Here is a 16,395-nt window from a genome sequence, read left to right as displayed (position 1 = left end):
TCAATACTGGATATGGGTCTGTTTAGAAGGTTTAAATCCTAATGGTTGAGTTTGGGGGTATCAATTTGTTCTAGGAAATCATCCATTTCTTCCAGTTTCTCGAATTTGTTGGCATAAAGGTTTGCAAAATAGTCCCTTATTATTTTCTGAATTTCGGTTATTTCTGTGGTGATGTTACCTGTTTCATCTCTTATCTTGTTTATTTGAGTCTGCTGCCTTTGTTCCTTGGTCAGGTTTGCCAGGGGTCTGTCTATCTTGTTGATTTTTTCAAAGAACCAATTTTTGTTTTGTTGATTTTTTTGGATTTTTTTTTCATCCCTAATTGATTTAATTCTGATTTGATTTTAATTATTTGCTTCCATTTATTGACTTGGGGTTTGGCTTGCTGTTCTTTCTCCAGAAAATTAAGGTGCTTCCTTACATTACTGAGTTGCTGTTTCTCCATTTTGTTGATGTATGTACTCAGAGATATAAATTTTCCTCTGAGTACTGATTTTGCTGTGTCCCAAAGGAGCTGGTACTTTGTGTCCTCAACTTGGTTGAAGTCCATAAACATTTGAATTTCCGTTTTAATTTCTTCAGTTACCCACTGATGGTTTAACAGTCTGTTGTTTAGTCTCCATGAATTGTAGGATTTTCTGTGGTGGCCGTTTGAGTTGAGCTCTAATTTTATTCCATTGTGGTCTGAGAGAATGCAGGGAATGGTTTTCATACTTCTGAATTTGTACAGATTTTCTTTGTGCCCTAAGATGTGATCTATTTTGGAGAATGTTCCATTTGCTGCGGAGAAGAATGTGTATTCTGTTGTTGCTGGGTGGAATATTCTGTAGATGTCAATTGAGTCTAGTTGGTCTATGCAATTATTAAGATCTGTGGTTTCTTTGTTCACTTTTTGGCATGTTGATCTGTCCAGAGGTGATAGTGGAGTGTTAAAGTCCCCAACTATCATTGTGTTTGGGTCTATGAGTGTTTTTAGAGTCAGTAGTGTCTGTTTGATGAAGTTGGGTGCTCCTGCATTTGGTGTGTAGATATTTAGAATGGTTATATCTTCCTGTAGGAGAGATCCCTTTACTAGTATGTAGTAACCTTCTTTGTCTCTTCTTACCTTTTTTAATTTGAAGTCAATTTTGTATGATACTAGGACTGCAACTCCAGCCTGTTTATGGGGGCTATTTGCTTGATAGATTTGATTCCAGGCTTTCACTTTAGAAGATGTTTACTTTTGCTGGATAGATGTGTCTCTTGGAGGCAGCAGAATGATGCATCTTGATTTTTGATCCAACTTATGAACCTATGTCGTTTTATTGGAGAATTAAGTCCATTAATGTTGGGAGTTAGGATTGAGAGATGATCGTTTGTTCCTTTCATTATTACTATCTTGTTTAAAGCTGTGTCTTCCCAGTTCTTGATCTGATGTTTACTATTTAGGGTTCATTTCTCTGTCTGTATTGGGATCTTGATTATTTTCCCTGTATAGTACATCTTTGAGAATTTTCTGTAGAGCTGGTTTGATGGAGATATATTGTTTCAGTTTTTCCTTATTGTGGAAGACTTTTACTTGACCTTCGGCTATGAATGAGAGTTTGGCTGGGTACAGAATTCTTGGTTGGTAGTTATTTTTATTTAGTGTTTGGTATACTTCATTCCAGGCTCTCCTTGCTTTCATGGCCTCTGCTGAGAAGTCTGGGGTAATTCTGATTGCTTTTCCTTTATATGTGATTGTTTTCTTCTCCCTAACAGCTTTAAGGATTCTTTCCTTGTACTCTACTGATCCTGTATTGATCACAATGTGTCGGTGGGATGTCCTATTCTGGTCTGGTCAGTTTGGGGTTCTAAATGCTTCTTGTATCTGTATAGGCCTTTCCTTCTGGATATTTGGGACTTCTGAACTAATATTCTCTTAAACAGATTGCCTATCCCATTAACCTCTTTCTCCAAGTTTTCCTCAATACCTATTATCCTTAAATTGGGCTTCCTGATCGTGTCTTGAATCTCCTATAGCAATCTCTTTTGTTGATTGAACGGGATTTGTATTTATTTTTGATCTTTCTCCATAGAATCTAAGGAATCTTCAGCTCCTGATATTTGATTCTCTGCTTCAGTTAGTCGGGACTGTAGGCTAGCTACTTGATTTCGAATCTCTTTTCCTTCTGACTGGTCTTTCCTGATGATTTCCATGTCATTTCTTAGGTCTTGTATGGACTTCTTTACTTCATTAACTTCATTACTTTGGTTTTGATTGTTGTCTCTCAAATCTTTAAGCTGGGTAGCTATCTTTTCATTTGACTCTTGAGGTTCATTTATCTTTTTATTTGTGGATGCCCTGAAATTCTCCATTAATTTTTGCTTTGCCTCCTCATGCTCTAGAATAATTGACTGAAGAGATTCAAACTTTTCATTTATCATGTTTATCAGTAGACTTTGTAGAGCATTTTGGGGGTTCTCTTCTATGTCTTTGGTTGACTGCTCTGCTTCCTGCTTGTTTTGAGTGGGGAATAATACTTCATTGTTTGCCATCTTTCTTGTGTTCCTTCTGCCCATTTGAATTGGGAATGCCAGTCCACCAGCACCTGTGAGCACCGTTTAAGACCCAAAGCAGCCCTTACCAAGCACTGTCATGTAAATCTTACAAGTTCACAATTATATATAGATACCCTGTATACCTGTCTATAAAATTAGATTTGGTGTACCTAAAGAATAAAATTTCAATATAACAACCGATCCTTGGCCCTGTATTCAGTAGTTACTTATTTACTGTTACAACCCTATAAACAATTCTTATTTTTATATTAAGTTCTTTTAGGACTAGCTTAATCTATGAACCCCTTTGATTCACTCGGATTAAGCTGGGATACCCTCTATACAATAACCAGGAGTCAATGGAACCTGGCGGTCCAGGCAGTAAGTCAGGAGGGTATGTTGGAGGTAGTAAAGAGAATAGAGTAAAATGTATTGGGGGGGTGGTGATTTTGGTTTAGTTTCAGTGACGTGGAAATGTGGAGAAGAGTAGAATCAGTAGAAAGAACAAGGTTAAAATGATAGACAATGGCGAGTTAGCAGAAAAGCGTGGAGGTGTTATTCATAGGAAAGTAATTTTTAAAGAAAGAGAATGCAAAGAGAGAAATAAAGTAAAAATACTGGAAGACAGATGTACAAAACAGAGAAAATTTATTTTAAAAAGAAAAAAAATAAAAGAAAATAAAACAGAAAAAGAACAACCCAAACAAACAAACAAAAAAAAAACTTGATAAAGCAAACCGGTAAAAATGGAAAACAAACAAACAAACGAAAATGACGTTTCAGAAGTGAAAATATTAAAAAGAAATTTTTTTTAAAAAAAAGTTTAAAAAATGTTTGAAAAAAAAAAAAAGAATGGAGTCCTCCTTGTTTTGGTGGTCTTCCCCCAGTCTCTGGTTTCCTTGCAATGGTCTGCAGTCTATTTTCCTGATTGGCTGGTTTGACTTGATTTCAGTTTGCAAGGGGTTGGTCTGTTCTGACCCTTCTCCCCTGTTGTTGCAATCCTGGGTCTCTGTGGTTCACACAGCTTGCAGGTAGGCCTTGGGCATCCTCTGTAGATGGGGACGTGAGCAGTCTCATGAACTGTGGCTCCTCTGTCTGCTGTGGGGCCACTGCCTTTGATGCCTGGCTTTGCATAGGCTGTGGACTCAGCAGGGCGGGGCGCCTCTGGCCTGTTTTACCTGGCTGAGAGTTGCTTGCCTGGGCGGGACGGCCTCCTTGGCGGAGGTGGCTATGGAATGCAGCTCCGTTATGGGCTGGGAATTGGGCTTCCTCTGTGACGGGACTGTTTAGCTATCCCAGGAACTATTTGTTCCCCTGTCTGGTGTTTCTGTGCCACTGGGAGCTGCTTGCTGCTTTTGGTATAAATTTAGAAATTCTGGCTGGCAGGATGGGGCACCTCTGGCTAAGCCGAGGCCCAGGACCCGCGTCCTGCCAGGGCAGAGGGTATTCTCCTGGGTGGAGCTGGCTCTCACTGGTTGGTCTCTCTTGCCCTTTTCAAAGATGGCTCCTTTGACCTCGCTTTCCCCAGGCCCACTTTAGTTCCAATCTGGTCTGACCCTATGCCAGTGGCAAAGATGGCGCTTTGCTCTGGAGGTGGGGGAAGGGCTGCCTTCCAGAAGCTGCTCTTTGGGCCCAAGTGAGAATATTTTTCGTGGGGTACTCATGCTTTCTCTGCGATTTCAGGTCGTCCATGCTCAGCCGCCATCTGGAGTATTTCTCCCTGGTCTATGCTGTGTGCTTTAGCCGCGTGGAGTGCAGGTTGCTGTGCTGGGCGCTGGGCAGGCGCCGGCACTGGCATGGGGGCAGGTCGCCGCCTGGAGCTCAAATCTGTGTTTTCAGACGAGCTAAGTCAATTTTTCCTTTGTGGCCAGAATCCCTGTACTGTTAGCACTTACTCTGGCTGTCTTTCTAGGAGAAACGTTTCTATGGGGTGAGAAAACTGCGATGTCAGAGGGAGCTCAGCTAGGGCTCTGCTGCTCCTCCTCTGCTGTCTTCCCAGTTTTCAATGATTTTTCTATGACTAGTATGAAATCTAAAGATGGATCTTACTTAAATGTGTACTAGCATAATCAATGATTTATTTTTTTTCAGGACTGAATTATACTTGGGTCTGAGTGCTGTTCCTTAGATATTGTTTTGTGGAATCAATATTTTATTGTATTTTTATGTTTATTTTTATTGACAAGTTGATGTACAGAGGGTTACAGTTACATACATAAGGTAATGAACACATTTCTTGTCCAACTTGTTACATCCTCCCTCATTTTTCGCCCACCTTCTCTCATCTCCAGTTCCCCTTTCCCCCCAAGTTGAGACAGACATATATAAAATATCCATGGTACCAGAATCAAATACAATGACAACAGGGGCTAAAACATGGGGAAGATAAACAAAAGAACAAAGAAAGAATTTCATATAGTGTGTTAAAAATAACAACAACAATGACAAACTGCTTGTTTCCATAACTTAGAGTTCATTTCACTTAGCATCATCTTATGTGATAATATGAACATAGTTATTGAGCTATTGTGATCATCTGCTAGCACTATCCTAGATGTGGTTTTTTGTTTGTTTTGTTTTTACTAAAGTCTGGCACTCTACCACTTGAACAATAGCTCCACTTTCAGATTTTTGGTGTTTAATTGGAGATAAGTATATCTCAGATTGTCCTGTTCAGCTGGCTTAGAACTGCCATCCTCAGGTCTCAGCTTCCTGAATAGCAAATGTTGTGGAGACATAAACCCTTGGCACTTAGCAATGGTTGAATTTTAAAAGTCTAGAAGGAGAGATGCAGTCATACATTCAGCACATATTTTACAAAATTAAGAAAATTGAGGGAAGGGAAGCGGTGAGATAGGGAAGGATGGGAGAGAATGATGAAAGGGTGGCATTGATCAAATTAATTATATTCATATACTATCTTATTAGATGACAACTTCTTTGTACAACTACTTAAAGATAAAAGTAAAATTAAAAATAAAGTTTTATATCTTTCTATTTAAAAAAACTTAAAAGTTTAGGTATGGTAAATAATGCTGCTATGAACATAGTTGTGCTGGTAGCTTTAGTAGGGCCTTGTTTGTGATCCTTTGAGTAAATGCTCTGAGTGGTATTGCTGGATCACAGGGGGGCTCTATATTTAGCTTTTTGAGGAGCCTCCGCACTGCTTTCTGGAATGAGTGACCAAGTTTACACTCCCACCAAAAGTGTAGCAATGTTCCCCTTTAGCTACAACTCTGCCAGAAGCTGTTGTTATTAGCTTTCTTGATGAGGACCATTCTTACTGTGGTGAGGTGAAATCTCAATGTTGTTTGATTTTTTATTTCAGTTATGACTAAGGATGTTGAGCACTTGTTCATGTGCCTCTTGGCCATTCTCTTTTCCTCTTTAAAGAGGAATGTTCATAAAGCCTAATGATTTTAGTAGTATTATTCCCAGTTATTATATAAATATTTGATAGGTAACTCTTTTTCTATCCATGAAAAACAGTTCCAAGATAACTAGAAATGAGACAAAAAGGCCAAGTTCCCCTACTTGATCCTACTTCATGATTTTCAGGGAAAAATAAAGACCTAATATTTTAAAAGTAGTTTAGTATAATATTTGCATATATAAAACATGTATATATAAATATATTTCAAAATAAAATTTTACAATATTATGTAAATTGAAGTTTTTTGTCTGAATTTGATTACATTTGATTAATTTTCCTTAGAAATTGGTCATTATTTGTTGTCATAATTGCTGAAAATCAATACATCATCTGCTACACTGATATATAATCATAATTAAATTCATGTTTCCTATTCTATCCTTTCCCTAATTGATCCACAGACTATAGTGATATATGAGTCTGATATATTTTAGCAAAACAATGCCAGCAAACAAACTCAGCAGCATTGGCAGTAATATCATGATTATGCCAGGCAATTAGTTTTCTTAACTCTGTGTATATAAACATGTATTTTTGTTTAAACCTACATAACTGATTTGCTTTTGTATTTTGTAATACTGAGAATTAAGTTTGGGCTTTGCACTTGCTAGGCAAGTGCTTTGCCACTTGAGTTTGTTTATCCAGTAAGTTCTCATGCTCATTTTTCCAAAGCTATCCTAAAATCACAGTTTCCCTATTCTCCCTCCTGAATATCCAAAATTAGTTGTGTATGATCACACCTGGTTCTGACGTTATATACTATGAAGTACAATTTCATTGGTATTATGTTCACATTCATTGCCTTAATTTTCATGCCTTCCTGATTATACTGTTATGTTATTCAATTTCTTTAAAGATTCAAAACCTTTACTAAACTCCTCTACATTTAGGAATATTCTTTGATACTCTAGAGGAGTTTTATAGGATGTTGAAGAAATGAGGTTGTCCCTCACACATAATCCATGCACATAATTTAAGACTGCTCCCAGTAAATGTGTAGATTAACCAAGTGCTAAGTAGCAAAAATCAACCAGACAAACGAATTTTATTCCATTAACCAGTTTTCACATAAAAATTCTATGCAAGATGCAAGACCTGAGGAGCTATTGAATTCAAAATTGATAATCATATGTGCAATATGGCGCCCAACCAAAGTAATGAACTGAATTTAATGAAAAATATTAGTTTCTAAACTAACACCAAAGAATTTTCAAACCAAGATTCGGAAACAAGAGAATTAATAGGAAAGTTAAAAAAAAATTATAGAAATGATGAAATAGGCAGAGAAAAACTACACATGTATGTATAACTTGCTTACAAATTATTGAGATACAGAAACCAGCCAAAAAACTTCAAGATTTGGGCAAATAGCAACTTTGATGCTATGCTAAGCCTAATAAACTAGCCGATGTCAGACAGTATTTTAATAAAATATAGTACAACAGGGAAAGAATGAAAAGGTTGCCAATAAAAGGTATCCTTTTTTTTTTAAGTTTCCTGAGGGTTTATTACAATATTCCAACATAGCTTTATTTTTTCTTCTCAACATCGTGTTCGGCAGCTTCCTTGGCCCTTTTAGCTCGGGTGCCAAACAGTCAGGCATTGGCACGGGCAATGCGAAGACTAGCAAAAGCTTTGAAGTTCTTCTCTGTGAAAGTTCTGGCTTTCTTCCTTTTTGTAAACATTGCGGTGGGCATCACTGGTCCTGTCAGCTGGGTGGCCAATTTGAGCTCTTCAGCAAAGCTGTCTCCCTTTTTGGGGGCGACAGCATCCTATGGAAGAAGAGCAGTTTGAAGCAGTACTCCTTCAGCCATTGCACATTATTGCACATTCGCCTGCAAGGACTCTGGATTTGTTCCCCCTCCTTGGGTCTACAGAGATGCCAATAGTCTGGGCCACTTTTTTGTGAATGCTGGTCACCCGCAGCTCCTCCATGATGGAGCCCCAGAGGGCTCGGACCTTGGTATGGTACCTCACCGTGAGGCAACTGACTATATAGGCCTATCAGCCGGACACGGGGCGTGGGGTTATCAAGCATGCTTTGGCCTGTCGTGCCTTGTTTCTGGTTGCCACCCACCGCTACCAGTCCTTGTGGAAGTGGGGCTTCAGGATCATGCTATTCTTGCTGGTTGCCATGGCTGTCTCTTGTGCCAGAGAACCACCAAACAAGAAGGCATGATCCAAACATTTTATCAGAAATATATTGTTTTTGCTCATTATTATTTCTAACTGAAATCACATTTAGGTTTTGGAGTCTTTTCTAATTTTATTCTATTTTATAACTGGAAATTTTTTCAGATAAAGCGACATCAAGCAGATACTTTTTGAAAGCATTCGATTTTCTCTGTTTAGATCCATCTGAGGAACAGATATCGACAACAGTATTAATACAACATCTTAATATTCTCTAAGATTAATACTCAATCTCTTCAAGATATTTTACATGTATTATTTTAGGCACCATTTCTAAGCTTTATTTCCCCAAAGGCTAGTTAGTGTGCTTTTGTCATGGATATTTTTCTTCATACAATGCTTAACATTGAACAACTGATAACTGATTTATTTCCTTTACTCATTTGCCTCAAAGAGAACATAACTTTTCCTCTTGTTAACCAGCAATATTTAGGTTGCTGAGGAAGGTCTGGGAGAGATAAAAAGAATAGTAGAAAATATTGAAAGAGAACATTAATAGATAAAACTGGTAAATTTAAAATTGGTCCCAAAGTAGTCTTTTATCTGTTGAGAAATCATTTAACAAGTCATTAAAACAAACTGTATTTTAATTTTCTGAATATACAGGACTATGTCCTAATGGGAGTCAGTAAACTAAATAAATACATGAAACTGGTAGTTTCTGCAATTCATAATCCTGCATCTAGATGAATAGAATTAGTCTACAACAAAGGAGTCAGGGGATCTGTATAGCCTACTTGGGGTTTTAATCATAATCTTCCTTGAGAAAACTGAGATAATGAGCTTCAGAGATTTGTATATACAAAGAGAACAATTAGCAATTTAACCTGAAAAGAAATGTGAAAATACCAGTTTAAATATCTTGTTTTCATTTAGCTTGAGTCAATATTTTCTATCCCTTTATCATTTCCCTTCTATTCTCAACATCTGTTTATCTTCTACTCCTACTACATACCTGTTTGGGACAATAATATGGGTATATATACATGCAAGAATGCAAGAATCCAGGTATTCACTGACATACACGTACTAAACAGTTTCCTGCCAATTGTTAATCATTACAAGACAAGGATCAAATTAACTGATAGATATAAGGCTGTCTAAAAGTATCAAATAGCTAGCCCTTTCTTTGTGTGAATATACAGTACAAAAATACTTTCTGCAATGAAAAAACATTGATCAAAGCAATACATTAGTAAAGTAGAAAGACAAGACATCTGTGGTGATATTCATTGATAAGGATAGGCTTATCTTACAAGTATGAATTGGCCCTTATATATTTAACACTTTATTTCAACAAAAATGTAAGATAAGGAACACTGACACAAGAATACATTGTCTCCAGAAACTGATTTAACTGTGGGTTAAATAAAAAAAATCTGATCCCATTGAAACTTACTATGTCAGAATTTTATGAAGGTAATATTGTTTATCACAAAGGCATTAGAGCTGGCTATGTGAAATATTGACACAGATCACCTCTTCAATAATAGCATAATCAATTTGTCCATGGCTAGCGATTGCAGATTAAAAAGGGGATTTCAGAAGTCACTTTCTAGACTTTGTTACCTAACATGACTCCTTTTGAACATTCTCCTTTTTCAAAAGAATCCATTAGGATAAATAAAAATGTACAGTAGTTCGAAGATGGGAAGCAATTCTAGTAACACTTTTAAAAAGTGGTGGTAGGTATCTAAACACATCAAATTTAAAAATTCACTAAGTTGTGAACTTGTGATTTATTCATAGTTGTGCATGGATATGAGAATGGTAAAATATTTAAATATTTAGTCCAGCTCTTTAAAAATGAAGTAATATATATTATACTTATATGGAATTTTATAATATATAATCTATGAAGGAATGATCATCAATCACCTATCATCCTAGACTTGGATATGTACAGCTACTTTGTGTACTTGAAGTAAGAACAAAAAATTAATTTGAAGACAGTCTAGTTCTTCTCCTCACTTTATGAAACTTAGAAACCCAGATCCAGAGTGTGGGATGGATTTGCTTTGTATAGCATAGTAATTGAACCAACTTACCTGAATTTTAGCTCTCTGATTTTTCTGCTACATAGCATTCTTATCAAATAATTCTCAATTTATCTAAATACGAACATGGTATGTTGATATAACAAAACATTAAATATTGCAACAAATATTTTAATGAAGAGCTGTTACTAAAGTGTTTCTACACTGATAAGAAAACTGAAGCTCAGAGAAATGAAGTAATTTATTCAATACAGTCCAGTGTTAAGTAGTAGTATTTGGAGTGATTCAATTTCAGGTCTTCAAGACTTCAAAGCCTGAGCGCTTTCCTTTGGAATGTACTGCTTAGTATTGGTGCAATTTTGTTTACTTTTGTCAATTAAAACTTGAACTATGTTCACAGAAACGTTTAACCAATTGATTAAATTTTAAACAATTCAATTAATTGGTTGCTGAACAGCTTGTTTGATCAATGTTGCTTTGACACTTGAAACAATAATACTTCATCCAACTAATCATTTGTTCTGGCCTCTTTCATTCCTGCATCTTCAAAATGTCTCTTATTACATTTCAGATTACTTCTGTTACCTCCATATAAAATATCTGGCACTTCAATTTCAATACTTAGGTCAAATATTTGTAGCATTTTTGTAACTATTGTTATACAAATGATATTATTTCATGTATTCCCCTTTCATATTTTTAATCCACTAAAATGGATGATAACAACTATTTTGTGGAGAGTGATGATCTCTTAGTTGTACAGTAAAGTTTTGATTTTCACTGAGTTAATATCATGTGCATTATAGTTTCAATAGCCTTATGAGAAAATTAGCATTAATATCTGCTCTGGCTCTAATATGTACAATTGTAATATAAAATATTCATAAAACTGTATTTTCATCTCAGTACTTTAAAATATTTTATTATCTTTAGTTGTACAGTAGAGTTTAAATTCAACAAATCAACTTTTAAGTACAATGTGTCTTGATCCTTCCAACCCTCAATTTTTAAAAAATTTCTTAGGATATACACTGAATCTTATGATTGAATTCTACTTCACTCTCTTCATAAAACTTCATAAAATAATTTGAACTTACCCCTTATTAAGTTTACTATGTTTTCTTAGTTATAAAAAAAAAGAAAGAAATAGAGCTGGGAATGTGGCTTTGTTGTAAAGTGCTTGCTTAGCATGCATGAAGCTTGGGTTTGATTCCTCAGTACCACATAAATTGAAAAAGCCAGAAGTGGCAATGTGGCTCAAGTGGTACAATGTTGGCCTTGAGCAAAAAGAAGCCCAGGGACAGTGTCTAGGCCCTGAGTTCAAGCCCTAGGACTGGCAAAAAAAAAAAATAACAACTGTGTTATGTACGTTATCCAGTTAGTAATATATTATGTTAAAGATAAAGGGAAATGCTGAGTGTGGGGTACACACTTACAAATTCTAGATCTTATGAAGCTGAGGAAGAATGATCATGAATTTGAGGACAATCTCGGGTATATTAAAAAAACCCTGGTGATGGGAGTGTGGCTAAGTGGTAGAGCACTTGCCTAGCATGCATGAAGCCCTGAGTTTGATTACTCAGTATCACATAAACAGAAAAAGCTGGAAGTGGTGATGTGGCTCAAGTGGCAGAGTGAGAGCCTTGAGCAAAAAGAAGCTCAGGGACCAGTGGCCATGTCCTGAGTTCAAGCCACAGACTAGCAAAAGGAAAGAAAAGAAAAAAAATGCTTACATTAATAATAAAAAAAAAAAAAACAGAAAAAACAAAAACATATAAAAGAAGATCATTTACCCCCTCCACAATAATAGCCTTAAAAATACTCAGGTTGTTGAAAATTTTAAGTTTTTCCAATTAGGAGCTATGTTTAACATTTTAGCTCCTTGACTATTCTAAAGTATGAAAATAAAAGTGAAAACATGAGTTTTTAAATTTAATACTCATTTCCTGATTCCAAAGACAAGACTGACAACTGAAATCAGGAAGAAATATAGTTTTCTGCAGCTAAATTATTCTACTGAAATATAATATACAGATCAAACAAACCAATTCTTTAATTAAAAATGTAACAACTAGAGACAATTAAATATAAATTGTTATTTTCTGGTACAATATGGTGTTTTCATTTTCTCCAAAATATTTTACTGTTTTGTAGTTTATTTCCTACTCCTGTATCCCACTGAAATGATGTGAGATAGAGACTGCTTCTTTGTATATTGAGAAGACATATCCATAAGAAATAATTCAGATTAAGCCATATTTAGATTAAAAATTACCTTTGCTATTTTTTACTCACTGTGAGAGCAGTGATTACGAAGGTAGACTGTGTCTTCAAGGAAAAGCGTGAATTGTAGTAATTTAGACCCTCACAGTTACCTTCTAAGTTTAAATACCCACTAGTCAAGCATAAATGAATATGATTCTATATGGAGGAGGTTATGCCTTTTTAAAAAATATAGTTTGTTAATTCAATTTCTAATCTAGCCAGAATTTTGAATCTATGAGTTATCCTTACTTAAATGCAATATCCTAATATGTGTAAGTCCAAACGTATTTGATTATTGAATGAGTCATTATTATTACTAGAGTAAACCTGTAACTTTCCAGGTTGTGCTTTATTTCACAGACCCCTTTCAACTAAATTGTGTGCACCATAGGACACTGATTTTCCAAACATTAATTCAAATTGTGTGAGTATTATATGTTTGAAACATAAATGCACAAAATTATCAATAAGTGATGTGCACTAAAATATTTATGCTTACAATATAGTAGGGTATTTACAGATTAAATTTTTTCAAATACGTAACAATTTATCTTGTTTTATAATGTTATATAGTGTGGCTAAAAGTAATATACTGAACTTTCTTACCAGTGATCTATAGTTCCAGTGTCATATTAATTTTGTTTTGTTTTGTTTTGTTTTGTTTAGCCAGTGCTAGGCCTTGGTCTCAGAGCATGAGCACTGCCCCTGGCTTCTTTTGGCTCAATGCTAGCACTCTGCCACTTGAGCCACAGCGTCACTTCTGGCCGTTTTCTATATATGTGGTGCTGGGGAATTGAACCCAGGGATTCACATATACGAAGTAAGCATTCTTGCCCCTAGGCTATATTCCCAGCCCTCATATTAATTTTGTAGTATTATAAAGAACGAAGGTCATATCATTACCAATTCAATTCTTCTCCCTTGCAAAAATAATTGTTACTATGTTTGTTTTCTTTTTTCTTTTTTTTGGCCAGTCGTGGGCCTTGAACTCAGGGCCTGAGCACTGTCCCTGGCTTCCGTTTGCTCAAGGCTAGCACTCTGCCACTTGAGCCACAGTGCCACTTCTGGCCGTTTTCTATATATGTAGTGCTGGGGAATCAAACCCAGGGCTTCATGTATATGAGGCAAGCTCTCTTGCCACTAGGACATATTCCCACACTATTTTTACTGTATTTCTACTGTCTTAGACATATAAGAATGGATATCTAGACATGTTTGTCTATATGTCTAAAGATATCTAAATTATATATAACAAAAGTAATTGTAACTCATTCTCAAAAAAAAAGCCATAAATCAATTGCTATATTTCAAATGGAGATCAATGAGAAGCAGGGTTCATTCGAGCTTTCCTTTAATATAGTATTAAAAATTTCTAATCTTCTTATTATTTTTCCTTTTAAAAATTATCTTTGAGAGAGAAAATAATTTTATTTTAAGCCTACTTATACCAGAAAGTCTCTTTTAGTTGTACAAAATTTATTTGCTTAATGGTATCCCAATCAAATTAATCTTTTTTTTTACTGGTTTATATCACTTTATTGTTTTACCATAATACATTTCAACATTTTAATTATGAACTCGAGTGACCTAAGAATTGTTCCTTAGGCTCTTATTTGTGTGTGTGTGTGTGTGTGTGTGTGTGTGTGTGTGTTTAGTACTTTTTAATTTTATTATTTTTTTCAAATTTTTATTATCAAACTGATGTACAGAGAGGTTACAGTTTCATACGTTAGGCATTGGATACATTTCTTGTACTGCTTGTTACCTTGTCCCTCATACCCACCCCCTCCTCCCCCTTTCCCTTTCACCCCTGAGGTGTTCAGTTCACTTACACCAAACAGTTTTGCAAGTATTGCTTTTGTAGTTGTTTGTCTTTTTTTTTTTTTTTTTTTTGGCCAGTACTGGGCCTTGGACTCAGGGCCTAAGCACTGTCCGTGGCTTCTTCCCGCTCAAGGCTAGCACTCTGCCACTTGAGCCACAGCGCCGCTTCTGGCCATTTTCTGTATATGTGGTGCTGGGGAATCGAACCTAGGGCCTCGGGTATACCGAGGCAGGCACTCTTGCCACTAGGCTATATCCCCAGCCCTGTTTGTCTTTTTTTACCCTGTGTCTCTCAATTTTGGTATTCCCTTTCAATTTCCTACTTCCAATACCAGTATACACGGTTTGCAATACACTCAGATAAGATTACAGAGATAGTGTAAGTACAATCACAGGAAGGTGATACAAGAACATCATCAATGATAAAAGCTACAGATACACATGGGACATTGAAAGTAGTTACAACTGTGATATCACAATCGTTTCCATAACATGGAGTTCATTTCACTTAGCATCATCTAATGTGTTCATAAGGGTATAGCTATTGGGCTCTTGTGATGCTCTGCTATGACTTGCCTAATCCTGTACTAATTATTCCCAATAAGGGAGACCATAGAGTCCATGTTTCTTTGGGTCTGGCTCACTTCACTTAGTATAATTTTTTCCAAGTCCTTCCATTTCCTTACAAATGGGGCAATGTCATTCTTTCTGATAGAGGCATAAAATTCCATTGTGAATATGTACCACATTTTCCTGATCCATTCGTCTGCTGAGGGGCATCTGGGTTGGTTCCAGATTCTCGCTTTGACAAATTGTGCTGCGATGAACATTGTTGTGCTGGTGGCATTACTGTGATTTTGTTTGTGGACTTTTGGATAGATACCCAAAAGTTGGGGTGCTGGGTCATACAGAAGTTCTATATTTAGCCTTCTGAGGAATCTCCATACTGCTTGCCAGAGTGGCTGAACCAGTTTACATTCCCACCAACAATGAAGTAGGGTTCCCTTTTGGCCACATCCCCTCCAACAATAGTTGTTGTTAGTTTTCTTGATATATAACATTCTTACTGGGGTGAGATGGAATCTCAATGTTGCTTTGATTTGCATTTCTCTTATGGCCAGTGATGTAGAGCATTTTTTCATATGTTTCTTGGCCATTCACACTTCCTCATCACAGAATTCTCTTTTTTAAGTCTTTAGCCCACTTGATGAGGGGGTTAGTGGATCTTTGCGGTTTTGTTTTGGAAGAAGGTAATTTTTTTAGTTCTGCATATATTTTAGACATGAGGCCTTTCTCTGTTGAATGGCCAGTAAAGATCTTCTCCCAGTCTGTGGGCTTTCTGTTTATCGTGTGAGCTATGTCCTTCGCCGTGCAGAAGCTCTGCAGTTTGATGCAGTCCCATTTGTCCAACCTTTCTTTGATTTGTAGCCTTTCTGGGTCTTTGTTAAGGAAGTTCCGTCCTGCACAAAGGAGTCCAGTGTTTCTCTTACTCCTTCCTTTAGTGTTTTCAGGGTGTCTGTTTTGATTTCGAGGTCTTTAATCCATTTGGAATAGATTTTGGTGCAGGGTGATATATAAGGAATTAGTTTTAGTTTGTTGCATGTGTTGAGCCAGTTTTGCCAGCACCATTTTTTAAAGAGGCTATCTTTCTTCCATACTATTGTTTTAGCTCCTTTATCAAAGATTAAGTAGGCGTAGTTCTGTGGGTTCATTTCTGGGTCTTCAATTCTGTTCCATTGGTCTTCAGGCCTGTTCTGGTGCCAATACCAAGCTGTTATTATTACTATAGCTTTATAATACAGCTTGAAGTTGGGTATTGTAATTCCTCCAGCACTGTTCTTTCTGCTTAGGATTGCTTTTGCTTTTCTAGGTCTTTTATTGTTCCATATGAATTTCTGGATTGCTTCCTCTATTTCCGTAAAAAATGGTGTTGGGATACTAATGGGTATTGCATTGAATTTGTAGGTAGCCTTTGGCAATATTGCCATTTTGATTATATTAATCCTCCCAATCCAGGAGCATGGGGGGTTTTTCCTTTTCCTTTGTTCTGACTTAATTTCGTTTTTCAAGCTTTTTAAGTTCTCCTCAAAGAGGTTTTTCACTACTTTGGTTAAGGTTATTCCTAGGTATTTTATGTTTTGGGGGGCTATTGCAAAAGGAGTTGCT

The 16,395-nt window shown here is 36.3% G+C and overlaps 1 long non-coding RNA gene and 1 pseudogene across 1 annotated transcript in view; one reads left to right on the top strand and one right to left on the bottom strand.

The window, feature by feature from the left end:
* Positions 1-820: 820 nt before the first annotated feature.
* Positions 821-16,395, top strand: part of LOC125343539 — a 21,310-nt gene continuing 5,735 nt past the window's right edge. Inside the window, exons 1-2 of the long non-coding RNA XR_007209344.1 lie at positions 821-832; positions 10,398-10,403. This is a non-coding gene — a long non-coding RNA (uncharacterized LOC125343539). The remainder of the gene's footprint in view (positions 833-10,397; positions 10,404-16,395) is intronic.
* On the bottom strand, positions 7,457-8,089 carry LOC125343538 (annotated as a pseudogene).

The sequence above is a fragment of the Perognathus longimembris genome, chromosome 28 (genome assembly GCF_023159225.1).
Source record: "Perognathus longimembris pacificus isolate PPM17 chromosome 28, ASM2315922v1, whole genome shotgun sequence".
Taxonomy (NCBI): domain Eukaryota; kingdom Metazoa; phylum Chordata; class Mammalia; order Rodentia; family Heteromyidae; genus Perognathus; species Perognathus longimembris.
Note: the sequence above shows the minus strand (reverse complement) of the source record. Positions and strands in the feature narration are given on the sequence as shown.